This window comes from Manis javanica, chromosome 11, assembly GCF_040802235.1.
Source record: "Manis javanica isolate MJ-LG chromosome 11, MJ_LKY, whole genome shotgun sequence".
NCBI classification, from domain to species: Eukaryota; Metazoa; Chordata; class Mammalia; order Pholidota; family Manidae; genus Manis; species Manis javanica.
Window position 1 is genome coordinate 29,812,591 of NC_133166.1, and position 15,080 is coordinate 29,827,670.

The window sequence follows — 15,080 nt, forward strand, 5'->3', positions numbered from 1 at the left end:
ATCCTTCCATAACAATATATGCCGTAGGTATATCCCATTTTCACGCAGTATCAAGCTGGTTTGCCTTTTGTATAAAAAGGGGTGCCTATAAAAGTTCATTCACTTAGAGATCAACATAGAGAAAACTATGCAACAGGGGTAAAAATTAGATCCCAGGTTGTAAGCAAAGAAGGATAGGTGAGATAATGGTAGGAAAAACAGGAATGTAGAGGGACAGGAGAGAGTAATTTAAGATCCTGAAGGACAGAAACAGGAGGAACCTTGTTTAGAAGTCTGGGAATAATATATTTGTAATTTTTCCTTTCTCATTTCTGATTCAAAGGACTTTTTCATTCAGTAAGTATCTCAGAGTTCTGGGCAGTTAGAGTTCATCTAGTCTGGCTTTATTTGCCAGATAGGGAGATTGGAGCCCAGAAAGGGGAAGGTACTATTCCCAACACACACAGCTATTTTGTGGTAAAGTGGGACCTCCAATCTTGGCCATCTGTTTCCTAGGGGATTTTAAGACAAGAGTAGCATGGGGTGTGTGTGAATTCCTAAACATTCCTCCCAGGGATGTCAAGGAACACATTTGAGTACCACTTAGCCTTTTGAAGGAAAGAAAGAATTCAGAAAGCCTATTATTCCCTCAGTGTCAGGGTCCCTCACCCTGGTTAACATGACTGCCCACACCCCACGCAACTGGTTGGCTAACACTGCTAATGAGTGGGAGGAGGGGGGTGGAGTGAGCAGAACAAAGGGTCAAGGACCACTCTCCCCAGCACAGCAGATGCCAGCAGAGTTCTCATAGGCCATGGGACTCCAGGGGCTAAAACTGGGATACAGTGGCTCTCCCCAAGCCTGAGCAAGCAAAGGCAGGCAGTTGTTCCCACGTGATCAAAGATTGCAGCCATGCATCACCAGTGCAGGTAACCTCTGTCATCAGTAATGCAGGGACACAACTCTTCCAAGACAAGACCCACAGGAGCCGAGGAGGGGAAGCCTACTTAGAGACAATTCAGCAGGAAGACAAGGCTTGATTTTTCTATGTATTCTTCAAGGAGTTACCACTGCTTATTATATTATTGTTCTTTTTGAGACTCAGGAGTTCTCCAACAGCCAGCAGAGAAGCGTAGCCACTAGACACTCACAGAGGGTCAGAGATCCCAGACAGAGCTGTAAGGGCTGCCGGACACAAAGACTGAGACTCTAAATTGGGACTTGGAGATTCACAAAATGCTTTTGGGGACACAGATGACCTGCACCTCTATTTTTCTTTCTTCAACCATGATCTCTCTCTCTCTGCTTTCTCTTCTGCTGCATGGGACAGTGAGAATAGACAAGTAGGAAGGATCAAGAGCTATTTTAATAGAAAACAAGAACTTGAAGAATTGTTGACTGTGTAGCTGAGGAAAGGATCCACAATGACTCCCAATTCTGAGTGCTTGGATCACTGAGTGCCAGTCACCACATCAGGGAATACAGACAAAACAGAATATTCCAAGGTGCTCTGCTGTAGTCTCCTCTGAGTTTAACCAAGACAGGAAGTTGCTCCAACAAAGGAAGTTATTGAGACAACAAGACAGACAAGAGTAGAAAGGACAGAGATGGAGGAAAGGGAATGAGATAAGATAAACAGAGAAAAAGGAAGAGTAAAAGGGTAAAAGAAGGAGAGAGAAAGGACAGAATGGAGGAAGTGTGTGTGTGTGTGTGTGTGTGTGTGTGTGTGTGTGTGTGTGTGTGTGTGAGTGAGTGAGTGTGAGTGGGAAGAGGTGGGAAGAGGAAGCAGGTAACACAAACATAGCCACAAACATAACTGCAAATACTGAGGTCCTGGCTGCTGATAACCACTGGCCACAGCCTACTAACAGCAGAATTCTGTTCTCCTCAGTAGTTAGGTTCCATGGTCAGCACAAAGGTGAAAACCAAAGTCAAATTACTCTTAAAATACCCTTAGGAAGGCACCACAATGGAAACCAGCCACGGTCTCTCAGGAAACTCACTTCTTTTAATACACATTGTGTACTCTTAAGAATTTTAGAACTAGGAGGACCCAAAGAGTCCATCTTCCTTGTTTCTCAGTTCTCAAAAAACATTCTCAGTAGTAGAACCACTGTTCTTGTCTGAATGCTTCTGATTAAACTTCATTCTGCTTAGAGAAACTGGTAATCACCTTATGTCACCCCATTAGACAGGACTTCTGCCTGACACCGCCCCCCCGTGCACACAAACCCTATGCTACTCTTGTCTTAAAATCCCTTAGGAGACAGATGGCCAAGATTGGAGGTCCCACTTTACTACAAAATAGCTGTGTGTGTTGGGAATAGTACCTCCCCCTTTCTGGCTCCAATCTCCCCATCTGGCAAATAAAGCCAGACTAGATGAATTCTAACTGCCCAGAACTCTGAGATACTTACTGAATGAAAAAGTCCTTTGAATCAGAAATGAGAAAGGAAAAATCATGACAGACCCCACAGAAATACAAAGAATTATTAGAGAATACTATGAAAACCTATATGCTAACAAGCTGGAAAACCTAGAAGAAACGGACAACTTCCTAAATACAACCTTCCAAGACTGACCTAGAAAGAAACAGAAAATCTAAACAGACCAATTACCAGCAAAGAAATTAAAGTGGTACTCAAAAAACTACCCAAAAACAAAACCCCCAGGCCAGATGGATTTACCTTGGAATTTTATCAGACGTACAGAGAAGACATAATATCCATTCTCCTTAAAGTTTTCCAAAAAATAGAAGAGGAGGGAATACTCCCAAACTCATTCTATGAAGCCAACATCACCCTAATATCAAAACGAGGCAGAGACAGCACCAGAAAAGATAACTACAGACCAATATCCCTGATGAACGTAGATGCAAAAATACTCAACAAAATATTAGCAAACCAAATTCAAAAATACATAAAAAGGATCATACACCATGACCAAGTGGGATTCATCCCAGAGATGCAAGGATGGTACAACATTCAAAAATCCATCATCATCCACCACATCAACAATAAGAAAGACAAAAACCACATGATCATCTCCATAGATGCTGAAAAAGCATTCGACAAAAGTCAACATCCATTCATGATAAAAACTCTCAAAAATGGGTATAGAGGGCAAGTACCTCAACATAATAAAGGCCATATATGATAAACCCACAACCAACATCATATTGAACAGGGAGAAGCTTAAAGCTTTTCCTCTCAGATCAGGAACAAGACAGGGATGCCGTCCCCACTGTTATTCCACATAGTACTGGAGGTCCTAGCCACGGCCATTAGACAAAACAAATAAATACAAGGAATCCAGATTGGTAAAGAAGAAGTTAAACTGTCACTATTTGCAGATGACATGATATTGTACATAAAAAACCCTAAAGACTCCACTCCAAAACTACTAGAACTGATATCGGAATTCAGCAAAGTTGCAGGATACAAAATTAACACACAGAAATCTGTGGCTTTCTTCCTATACAGTAACAATGAACTAATAGAAAGAGAAATCAGGAAAAGAATAAAATACCTAGAAATAAACCTAACCAAGGAAGTGAAAGACCTATACCTTGAAAACTATAGGACACTCTTAAGAGAAATTAAAAAAGACACTAACAAATGGAAACTCATCCCATGCTCTTGACTAGGAAGAATTAATATAGTCAAAATGGCCATCCTACCCAAAGCAATCTACAGATTCAATGCAATCCCTATCAAATTACCAACAGCATTCTTCAACAAACTGGAACAAATAATTCAAAAATTCATATGGAACCACCAAAGACCCTGAATAGCCAAAGCAATCCTGAGGAGGAATAAAGTGGGGGGGATCTCGCTCCCCAACTTCAAGCTCTACTACAAAGCCACAGTAATCAAGACAATTTGGTACTGGCACAAGAATAGAGCCACAGACCAGTGGAACAGAATAGAGACTCCAGACATTAATCCAAACATATATAGTCAATTAATATACAATAAAGGAGCTATGGACATACAATGGGGAAATGATAGCTGCTTCAACAGTTGGTGCTGGCAAAACTGGACAGCTACATGTAAGAGAATGAAACTGGACCATTGTCTAACCCCATACACAAAAGTAAATTCGAAATGGATCAAAGAACTGAATGTAAGTCATAAAACCACAAAACTCTTAGAAAAACATAGACAAAAATCTCTTGGACAAAAACATGAGCAAATTCTTCATGAACATATCTCCCCCGGCAAGGGAAACAAAAGCAAAAATGAACAAATGGGACTATATTAAGCTGAAAAGCTTCTGTACAGCAAAGGACACCATCAATAGAACAAAAAGGCATCCTACAGTATGGGAGAATATATTCATAAATGACAGATCCAATAAAGGGTTGACATCCAAAATATATAAAGAGCTCATGCACCTCAACAAACAAAAAGCAAATAATCCAATTAAAAAATGGGCAGAGGAGCTGAACAGACAGTTCTCCAAAGAAGAAATTCAGATGGCCAATACACACATGAAAAGATGCTCCACATCACTTGTCATCATAGAAATGCAAATTAAAACCACAATGAGATATCACCTCACACCAGTAAGGATCGCCATCATCGAAAAGACAAACAACAACAAATGCTGGCAAGGTTGTGGAGAAAGGGGAACCCTCCTACACTGCTTGTGGGAATGTAAATTAGTTCAACCATTGTGGAAAGCAGTATGGAGGTTCCTCAAAATGCTCAAAATAGAAATACCATTTGACCCAGGAATCCCACTTCTAGGAATTTACCCTAAGAATGCAGCACTCAAGTTTGAAAAAGACAGATGCACCCCTATGTTTATCGCTGCACTATTTACAATAGCCAAGAAATGGAAGCAACCTAAATGTCCATTAGTAGATGAATAGATAAAGAAGATGTGGTACATATACACAATGGAATATTATTCAGCCATAAGAAAAAAAAACAGATCCTACCATTTGCAACAACATGGATGGAGCTAGAGGGTATTATGCTCAGTGAAGTAAGCCAGGCAGAGAAAGACAAGTACCAAATGATTTCACTCGTATGTGGAATATAAGAACAAAGAAAAACTGAAGGAACAAAACAGCAGCAGAATCACAGAACCCAAGAATGGACTAACAGTTACCAAAGGGAAAGGGACTGAGGAGGATGGGTGGGAAGGGAGGGATAAGGATGGGGGGGGGGGGGAGAAAGGGGGCATTATGATTAGCATGTATAATGTTGGCGGGGGCGGGGGCGGGGCACGGGGAGGGCTGTGCAACAGACAGGTAGTGATTCTACAGCATCTTACTACGCTGATGGACAGTGACTGTAATGGGGTTTGTGGGGGGAACTTGGTGAAGGGGGGAGCCTAGTAAACATAATGTTCTTCATGTAATTGTAGATTAATGATACCAAATAAAAAGAAAAGAAAGGTCCTTTGAAAAGTGCAACTTCATAAACACAAAATACCGTAACAGTCAACGCTCACAGGCAGAAATTTTGGCATCCTCTGTCTTTCCCCTCAACTTCATCATTAATATCCTATGTCTAGGTCCTAACTATTCTGTTTTTGAATATTCCCTAGGATTCACCCCAACTTCCCCTTATTCCTCTCTATGGTACATTCCACACTCTTCAGCAGGTCTCCTTACTGCCAGTCTCTGTCCTCTCCAAAATTACCCTTCTTTCCTCTACAAGAGTTACTTTCACAAAATTCCACTTTGACTGCGTCACTTCCTATGCACCGAGGCAGAACCTCCAGAGCTCAAATTTCCAGCTCTGCTCTGCCAGACCTACCATTCCCAAGGCAGGTCAGCACAGGGACCCAGGAGTGCCACATTCTATGTTCTTGCTGTTTTCCACACTTGGAATACTTCCCACCTCTCCTGTGCTTATATAAAATCAACTTGACTTTTAAAGACCAGGAAAGAACCTATGGTTCTAAGATGCAACTTTCTCATTTCAGACCTATAAACATATTCAGTTAGGAACCAAACACAGCTCAGATCTTTGATATCCTCTAATTATTTAACAAATTTTGCCTCTTCCAATAGAATATAAATGCTCTAAGCCAGAAAACAAGTTTTATATAATAATTTGAATCATGATGTTGGTTAAGCAGAAACATTTAGCAAGTATTTGTTGACTGCCTGATGGCTTGAAAGATCTTGGTTTACTCCCCTACCATTGACCATTCATAGGAAATGGTGGGGGTGCAGGATGGAGAGAGGGAAGGGATGGGACCAATACCCTCACAACTCTTTAAGTACCTTCCCACCTTTTCCTCCCTGCTTTCACATGCTCTGTTTGGGGTGGCAAGGGCCCCTCTATCACAGGTTTGAATCAACCTTCTCTAAAATGAATCTAAGCACATCAGAGCAGTGCAGAGAACTATATTTAGCTCCATTCTTCACATCCTGACCAATCTGTGTGATAAGTGCAGCTGCTCACACTCCCTGACAGTGATGGGAACATGCAGGGGACAGAGATAGAGGGAAGAAGAGCCAAGACTTGCAATAATTTTGTAATAAGCATTTCACATTTGGGTCCCTGAGGTAGGTCTGTTTCAAATCACACCCCATCTTTTCTCAAGCCCCAAAGAGGCAGGGTATCCATGAGAAGGCTCTATAACCTGCCAGGGCACAGACACCTCTACAGGCCATGCCAATGAAGACTGGCTTCTCATCCTTAAGAGCCAGCCAGTGAGAGGTGGGGGCTCTGCCCTGGAATGCTTTAGGCCTAAGAACACTCTTTCCTCAGGAGCCCAGCTCTACCCCAGAGGAAGGCAGGCAGTCATCTCCACCATACCCAAGGTACTCAGCAACACAGGCCCAACCAAGCACATGCATACCCACTCCTCCTGGCCTCTGGCTGCTCTGAAACACACCTCTGCAAAAATGCCCAGCTTCCAATGCTCTCCACAGCCAACTTCCTCTAGTCCCTCTCCAGTCACCTCCACCTGCCACTTCAGTCATCTCCAGCACTCTCTCACTCTCTCTCTCTCTCTCTCTCTCTCTCTCTCTCTCTCTCTCTCTCTCACACACACACACACACACACACACACACACACACACACACCCTGGTGGTGTCTAGGGCAAGAAGCCTCCTTCTCACACTCATCTTCTGCCCAGTATGTTCATTCCTTATAATGGGCACTTTCTACTTTATAGAAGCTGACAATGCTGCCCTCAGGAATATTTTAAACCACGTAAAAGTGGCACCTGCCTTCAAGCAGGAGATTCCAACATGAACCACTCAGAGTGTCAACATACCCAGACTGGAAAGATGCCCATTATACGGGGATAAGCGGCAGATTTTCTCACCTGCCTCAAAGCTCCTTTCTCACAAAAGGCATCTACAGCACCATCTCCAGAGCCAAAGACAGATCACGAGAAACTGAGCACAGGTCTTCCTCCTCACCTCTCCCTCAGAACGGCAAGGAGACAGGGAAGTAAACTGGACAAAGTTTTAAGAAGAGCCAACACCACACCCCATAAAAAGCCAGCGTTGGTTCCAGGATTGCAAGAAGGGCAATCTCACCTTCAAGCTCCCATTACCTCCAGGGGCTAGTCTCCGTGGGATTGCCTTAGCATCCCACATCACAGAGGCATGAAGCATCTGCACCCCAGAGGCAGAGAGCTGGGCAGAAAGGAATGCAGACAGCTTCCCAGAAGTGCCCAGCTGAGAAGGAAAGCAGGAGCTTACCACAGCATCCCGGGCAGAAAAGGGCAGGAACTAGGCTCTCAGAAGGACTTGAGCAGCTCAGAGGCCATGAAGGTCCTAATACCTGGAGACCCAAATGAAGAGAAAAAGCACAGTGGCGGGAAGACAGCTGAATGGAATAAGCCTGGGCTGGGCCCAGTGGCTTCCGGGAAGCAGTACGTGCACCTGAATGTGAGCCAGTCTTGGAGAAACTCTAAGTTACTGACTCCCCTGGGATGGGGGTGTCTCAACCTCTTTGTGTACACTTCCACTGCTGGCTTTATCACCTGCTTTCCATGCACAGGCTTCATTCTTTCCCACAGCTTGGGGAAGGAGGGTGGAACCAGAGAGGGGTCCAACATCTGATGGGAAAGCAAAGCTGGCAAGCAGATGGGCTTCGCAGGCTTCAGTGCCTCCCAGCTCTACTCCCTTTGTCATGCTTCAGCGGTCACAAAGCTTTTCCCAGAAGCCTGTACAGGAGGCAAGGCTGAGCACAGACAGAGAGCTTCCCTGCTGAAGTGCTTTCTCTAATTTGTCACATATTATGGCCTTGTGAGGCTGTGCTAGGATAAAAGCAGAGGAGAAGGAGCAGAACACAGGAAGTTATTAGAAATGCCTTCCTGTTGTATACTAAGTGTCCACATTAGGAGTATCAAAAGAAAATAATCAAATAATTTTAATAAAAAATGACTTAAATCATACACTGCTTTCCCTTCCAAGAAAAGCACAATTCGTAAAACAGATTCCAAAAAATCCCGACAATGATTCCCTTCTCATCTCATATCCAAGCCTCAGGTTGGAAATTCTCATCGGTTGTTAGCATTAACACAAAATACACACAGAGACACATATGTCTGTTTATTCCTCAAAGCTTTGTTCCCACAGCCAAGGTTGCAAGAACCTTTCCAATATCAGGTCCCCATGGGGACAAGCAGGAGGCAAGAATTAGACAAGGTTTTTCCCAAGCAAAGGCCTTGGCTGCCAATAGGATGGGGGGTGGCTTCGACACTCCCACATGCAGGAAGGAGGCTGAGCACCTGGAATCTCCCCTTTCTCCACAGCACCAGTAAGCTGTCTGATGTCATCTCTCTGGTAACCACATGTCTGCCCGCCCCCAAACCCTGGGAATTTGCCCATCCTCACCTCAAAATTACACAATAAGCATGTGTAGCTGGTTAGTTCAGTTACTCAGGGCCTGACACCAAGGAAGTTAAGGTGAAAGGACTGCCACTTATAAGAACCATTAGTTTAACCCTGCCCTGTAGCCACAGATTTTACTCCCAAACTGTGATCCCAATCTATGATGCTTTTTTCAAAGAGATGAGACCAAAGACGAGCTCAAACCATCTCTGGGCACCACAGAAAGGGGGACAAAGGAAAAGGTAAACAGCTGTGGACATACTTCTTTGGAAGTACACGACACACACTATCCCCAGGCAGAAACATGGATGAGCTTTCCCATCTCCAGGTAAATTTTACCTGGAACCCAGTAAAGCTTGGAATTTTATCCAAAAAAATGGTTCCATTTTCCTGAACTGTACATTCCTCAAGATGATGCTACAGTTTATGCACAGAGCACAGGGACATCTTCCATTTTCATAAATTGGCAGATTTATCCCACTGGAAATGTACACAGCTTCACACTAGAAGCTTTCCATTTAAGACTTAGTACAGCTTCACAAAAAGAATGTATTATGTCCTGCTCAAAAGTAGGAGAGGACAATTCAATTAACTCCACTAAACAACATGTTTAAAGAATGTGGTCCTGTCATAATTCGATCGTCATTTTCAAAGTGGGGGAACTCTTTCAGGCTCTAAGTTAAAGTATTGTTGAAGTGACACACAGCGGGAAAAAAAGCACAGAGCTTAGGCAAAGCCAGGCTCGGTGCACCCCAGCTCCTCTAGCTGCACCAGCAGACCTGGATGAAAGCAAGGATCAGCCTTTCCTGACCTAGCTCCGTGCACTCCTGCGTAGCACTGCACTTCCCCTCTATGTGACAGGAACCAAGCCAGCCCCCACCAAGCAACATCGCCAGTAGGGCCAGCAGGTGAAAACTGTGTTTCACTAAACATGCCTTTATCAGTCAGTCACTTTTATAAGTTTTGCCAAAGAAACAGTATTAGACATGGTAGTTGGATGCCCAGATAAGCTTATTACTGAATAACACGGCTAAAATACTGCTTACATATAACAAAGATAAAAAAAAAAACACACCTGTGTAAATACTAGCCGTAAAACAAAATGTAAGAGGAATAAAATTAAATAATTTTTACATATCCCAAATTATGGTCCTGGAAGAGGAGAGGCTAATTAAAATATGGGTATTCTTAGGGATTTCAAAAGGTATTCACAAAGACTAGAATAGAATGATAGCACTGATTGTTCATACCATCTAATTTCATTCCCAAAAATCTGACTTTCCTTTCAGAAGTATTCTTGGTGTCAATGCTTTTCACCTATGACTAGGACTAGCTTGTACTCTACAATCAAAGAGGTGAGAGGGTAAGGAGGGTATTTTTTTGAGGTAACTAAGCAAAATAGGTAGGAGAGAATAGAAAATAATGATTAAAGACAATGTGAGTATTATTTGAAAGGCATCTACCTGGGGTAGACCTGCGTGAGCTATGATGGGTGAGAGACCTAAAAGCCAGAGAACTCATGAGTATCCAGAACTAGAAGGCCAGGGAGGACACTTCAGGCATTACGTGGCACCTACCAGTTGGGACATTTGCTTTGGACAACTTGGTTTAAGATCAAATGGGATGGGGGAAAGTACTAAATAGCCAGACATGGCTCACAACTCTTACCAAGCCGGAAGTCAAACATTATTTTGCCCTGATGATGTTGGCACTCACCATGAACATGTCTACAGAGCCTACAGGAAATGCTTACTGCCTGCTCTCCTGGAGCTGGATAAACTAAAGTACCTAGCTATCCAAAGGAGAAGAACAAGCCCAGAGTTTTCTGTCACCCAGATCCAACAGTCCCGGTAAAGCAGAAAGCGCCCTCTTTGGCAACATAGGGTCAAGATGGAGTCAGAGCTTATGCAAAGTACAGGGTGGGAACTCTGGTGTATGTTGCAAGGACTTGGAGATAAATAAAAGGATTGCAGCATAGCAAAGAAGGTCCAGTTGAAAGTATACACAGTGAATTACATAGCTCGTCTCTGCAGACCTATTCTACTCAGTTCCATGACTTTCTCTAGCAAGTTTCAGCCACCCAAGAGCCTCCCAGAGTTCAGTACAGCAATAGTGAATGCAGGTCCCTCCACGCTCATTTAGGAAAGCAGCTGCTGATTTTGCCTGACAAAGGAGCAAACAAGAAAGAAAAAGACTTTGGAGTCTGTCTTTGTCCAACTCATTCTGCACTGGAGGAAACCAATGCAAATCTTTAACTGGAAAGAAAAAGCATAAACTAGGCAAGGTCCAATTAAATCCCAGGACCATGACAGGAAAGGCATAAGGAAGCAATGTAGCTCTATCTGAGTGCATGTATGTATGGACTGTGGTTTACACAGCTGAACATTAAATCACTTTATTTCTTCTTCAAAAACCTGCTTCTCATGAACACCAAGGGAGGGTGCATCTCTCAGTTCGTTTGTCTACTTCTATTTCCTACTTACTGTTGAGCCCCAAAATATCCCCCTCTTCCTTCCTGGAACCAAATCATACCATCTTCAGGGCACAAGAATTGGAATACGGCCATGCACAGGAGTGATCAACAAATGCAGAAGTTAGACATGTTAGCAAACATTTAGGGTTTCTGGAAACTACAACTTCCAAGAACCATTCTCCATATTATGGGGAAATCAAAGCCAGGTGAAGATCTGGGCTGAGTTTCAAATATTCATGGGTTTATGAAGGAGGTGGAAGGTGGGAGGCAGAATTCTGGAGCTGAACCCACAAACCTCCCACATCCCAAGGGTGACAGCAAACAGGTGTGGAACAAAGCAAACCCAGGGACAAGACAGTTACCTCCTGGAGTCATCCTTGCCAAGGAATTTCCACCACTTTGTTATCATATTTTATACTTCTTTAAAGGGATTCTACATTAATCTGTATTTGTATATGAGTTTCCTTCTAGTTCCACTATTGACACTGATGGTAATGGCTCTCTGCCTTGCCTCTAGCCTATCGACTCTCTCCTTGGTTCCCCAGGCTTATTCTATGGGTTCTCATCTCATATCCATAGATTCCTGTCTTCTTTGTCATAAGGTCCCTTTTGACAAAGGGCACTGAGACATAGAAATGTGCCTTGTGTAAGATCATACCACAAATTAGTAGCACTGCAGGGATTAGAATCCGATTCTCCGAACTCTAGTCCAGCTCTTCTTCCCACTGACCACAAAACCTCTGTTATAGGAGAAACATCTGCCCCAAAGCACCAAGACCGAGAATCAAAACAGTTTATCTGCATGTCTGCTTAAGCAAAACAACACAGCCAGAATGTTTGGCAGAGGCTGACTAAACATTTCTTCTGTGATCTATGCCGGAGGGTAAGACTGTGGGAGCGAGGTAGGCACAGCACAGAGGGGAAGAAGAGAGACGCTGCAAAGGCCTTGGGTGGCAAAGAGGAGAAATGCAGTCTTAAAAATGAGGCCAAGCTAGAAGCAAAGGAATCCGATTTTTTTCTTTTAATACTCAGATTCAAAAACAGGATTCTAGACATAAATGTGAATGTGAATGGGCTGTCCTCTAAGGCCTGACCAAATAGACACCGGAAGAGAATGTATTACAATATCAAATAACGTGACCAGGAGTCTGTGGGTGTGAAATGGGGGTGCTGCAAACTAAGGGAAGGGTAAGTAGGCTAGAGGCCATGGAGCACTTCCACCAAGCATCACAAGGGGGACTGGAAGGGAACCCAAGGGACCCAAAAAGGTTCTTCCAAAAGAGAAAAAGCACCAAGATCAATCAGTTGAAGGAAGGCTGGGGCAACAGATGTCACTATACAGAACAAGGTCTGCTGACTTAAAAAAACCCTACCTGAATTATCTAAGATTGAAGCTCTCCTAAGAGTGCAAAAGCTGTGAAGAAAGAAAAATTATTACTACCAAGTAAAATTACCTTGAGCTTATCAGGACTTTTCAAATGAACAAGATGGAAAGGGGGGCTTCCACCAAGGAACAGTGGCTTGAGGCAGGCCTTCCAGCCCTGCCCCTGGGGGCAGCAGGGTTCCTGTGTACCTCCTGTAAGCATGGGCTTGGACAGCCGCGGGTGAGGTCAGACGTCAGCCTTGGGGAGGGTGAGGCGGTGCCTGTGCTCTAGGGTGCAGCTGCCACTGGGGGCAAGGCTGAGGTGACCTCACGGGCAAATTCTGCCACTGGAGGTCATCCTCCCCACAGGGGCCACTTCTCCTCTCACACACCTTTTACAGACTGGGGAAAAGGGAAGGAAGAACCTGGAGCTGGCAACCTCAAAGGCTTTACAGTCTACCTGACCAGCCAAGGTGCACAGTCCAAAGAACTAGGAAATCCTGCATCAACACTTCAGCTCAACAAGCACCAAGAAGCAGTCCAGTCCCTGGAGGGCCACTCTCTTTCTGAGGGGGGCATACTGACAACTAAGGCAGTGACTGGCAGATGAGAAAAGGTCTAACGGTCACAGAACACAACAAAAGAGAATTTTAGGAAACAGATGAATTGCTTCCTGACTGTGAACTGATCCACTCACAAGGCAGTCTGTGAGACAAGGAGTTAAAGCCAAGGAAAGTATTAAAAAAAAAAAAAAAAAAAAAAAAAAGAGGCAGTTCTTCCCCAGGTGGAAAAATTATGAAAGCAGGGAGGGAGTGACCTCCATGGATGCAGGGAAAGCCCCCACCCAAGGCCTCATTTGTAATCAAAGGCAGAAAGGACCATACTAATGTAAACAGGCCAGGGAAGCTAATGTGCCCTTCTCCACAGAGGCCAAAACACACTTTCCCCAGCCTGGTCCTGCAGCTGCAGAAGGTAAGTGCTCCCTTAGACCAGAGAGGCAGGCTAGGAGAGCTGGGGGATTCCCAGGCTGCTTCTTTGTCTCTGTTCCCAGGCACTCAGAGCACCTACAAAAATTCCAGGCCACAGAGACCAAGTAGAAGGTGAAGCTAAGACTTTACTGCTTGGAGGAAATGCACTTTGCCCAAGTTCCCATAAGAGAGACTCAGCAGTAAATCACAAGGCAGAGCAGCAGGACCACCCCCAAATCTGAGCACCCAGGCCATGGCCCTACAGGCTTCCCATACCCCTCCTTAGCACCAATGCAATAAGCAGCTGCCCTGCAGAAAACAATGGGCTTTTGTCTGTGCCTCTGCCTTCAGATTATCTTGGAGAACTCAACAGGATAATCGCTTCGGGGAGTGGTTCTCTTGAATACTGGTCCAGGCCATGATCAAAGTTTTTACCATCTACAGTATTCCTCTTGAGTAAATTCCTCCCTGCTTCACATCAGGCACTGAGGGTCCTACACAGCCCTTGCCCCACCCTGCACAGGAACTAGGGGCACACAGGTACTCCCAGCATGCTTCCTGGAGCCCTACCAGGCCCACACCAGAGCTACCACTTCTGCTTTCTTTCCCGCCTGGCCTCAGGACTAAGGGCTTAAGAACTGGTCTTACTACCCCTCCTCTAAACTAAACCAAATATTCCATACTGAGAGAACTACACTGATTGCAGAGGCTCTTTTTACCAACACACCTGTTGAAATGGGCTATCAACAGTAACTGATAAAAAAAAATACAAAACAGGACAGTCAAGCTTCTAATGTTGGACTATCAAAAATTCCCAGACTGACAAACACATCATTTTTTTGTAATTTTTCTTGATTCACAATTTTAAAAGCTAACTAATTTTGTAAAAGATGAGGTATACAATCATTTCTTGGAAAGGGCTGTCCTATTATTCTATTTAATTTATTTATTTTTCTTGTTTTCAAATGTCCTTTCTTACATGACATGAAGATGATACTAGGTTTGGGGGTTTTATTTATTATTAGTCTCTTTCCCTGGGGAAAAAAATTAAATCTGGGAATCCTGTGTTGGTTTCAAAAAACAAATAAACAAACAAAAACTGTGTTTGTGAAATCTCATCTCCCTAGCGTGTGCTAGTTTTCACCCATTTTCCTTCACAGGGATAACTGTTTGGCAAATGAATTCAGGGACCACTACTTCCAAGCCAACACAAAGAACTGGATGCCACAGCACAAAATCCCTTTCCATGAAGCAGTCTGCAGAACTCCTGGTATCTTCCCCCTCAATTCCACTCTCCTAGCCAGCATTACTTCTCTTCCCAAATGCCTCCAAATAAAGCATACTCAAGGTTTTTAGAGCAGTTAGCTGGATACCATGAGTTCCCTAATTCAATCCAGAATCTCTCTCATTTTCCATGATTTCAGCACAAGGAAGCATCACAATGTAGTGGAAAGGGCTCTGGAATCACATGAATCCAGGTT

The 15,080-nt window shown here is 43.8% G+C and overlaps 1 protein-coding gene across 7 annotated transcripts in view; it reads right to left on the reverse strand.

Annotated features, from left to right (window-relative positions):
• The window catches only part of DENND2B (DENN domain containing 2B), a 162,749-nt gene that overhangs the window by 111,359 nt on the left and 36,310 nt on the right, over positions 1 to 15,080 (reverse strand). The window contains exon 1 of one of the 7 annotated variants that reach the window (XM_073216146.1): positions 7,659 to 7,704. The exons of the other annotated variants lie outside the window; for them this stretch is intronic. The gene's annotated coding sequence lies outside the window, so the exon portion shown is untranslated. Of the gene's footprint in view, positions 1 to 7,658; positions 7,705 to 15,080 lie in introns of those variants that run through there. 7 annotated transcript variants of the gene reach the window in all.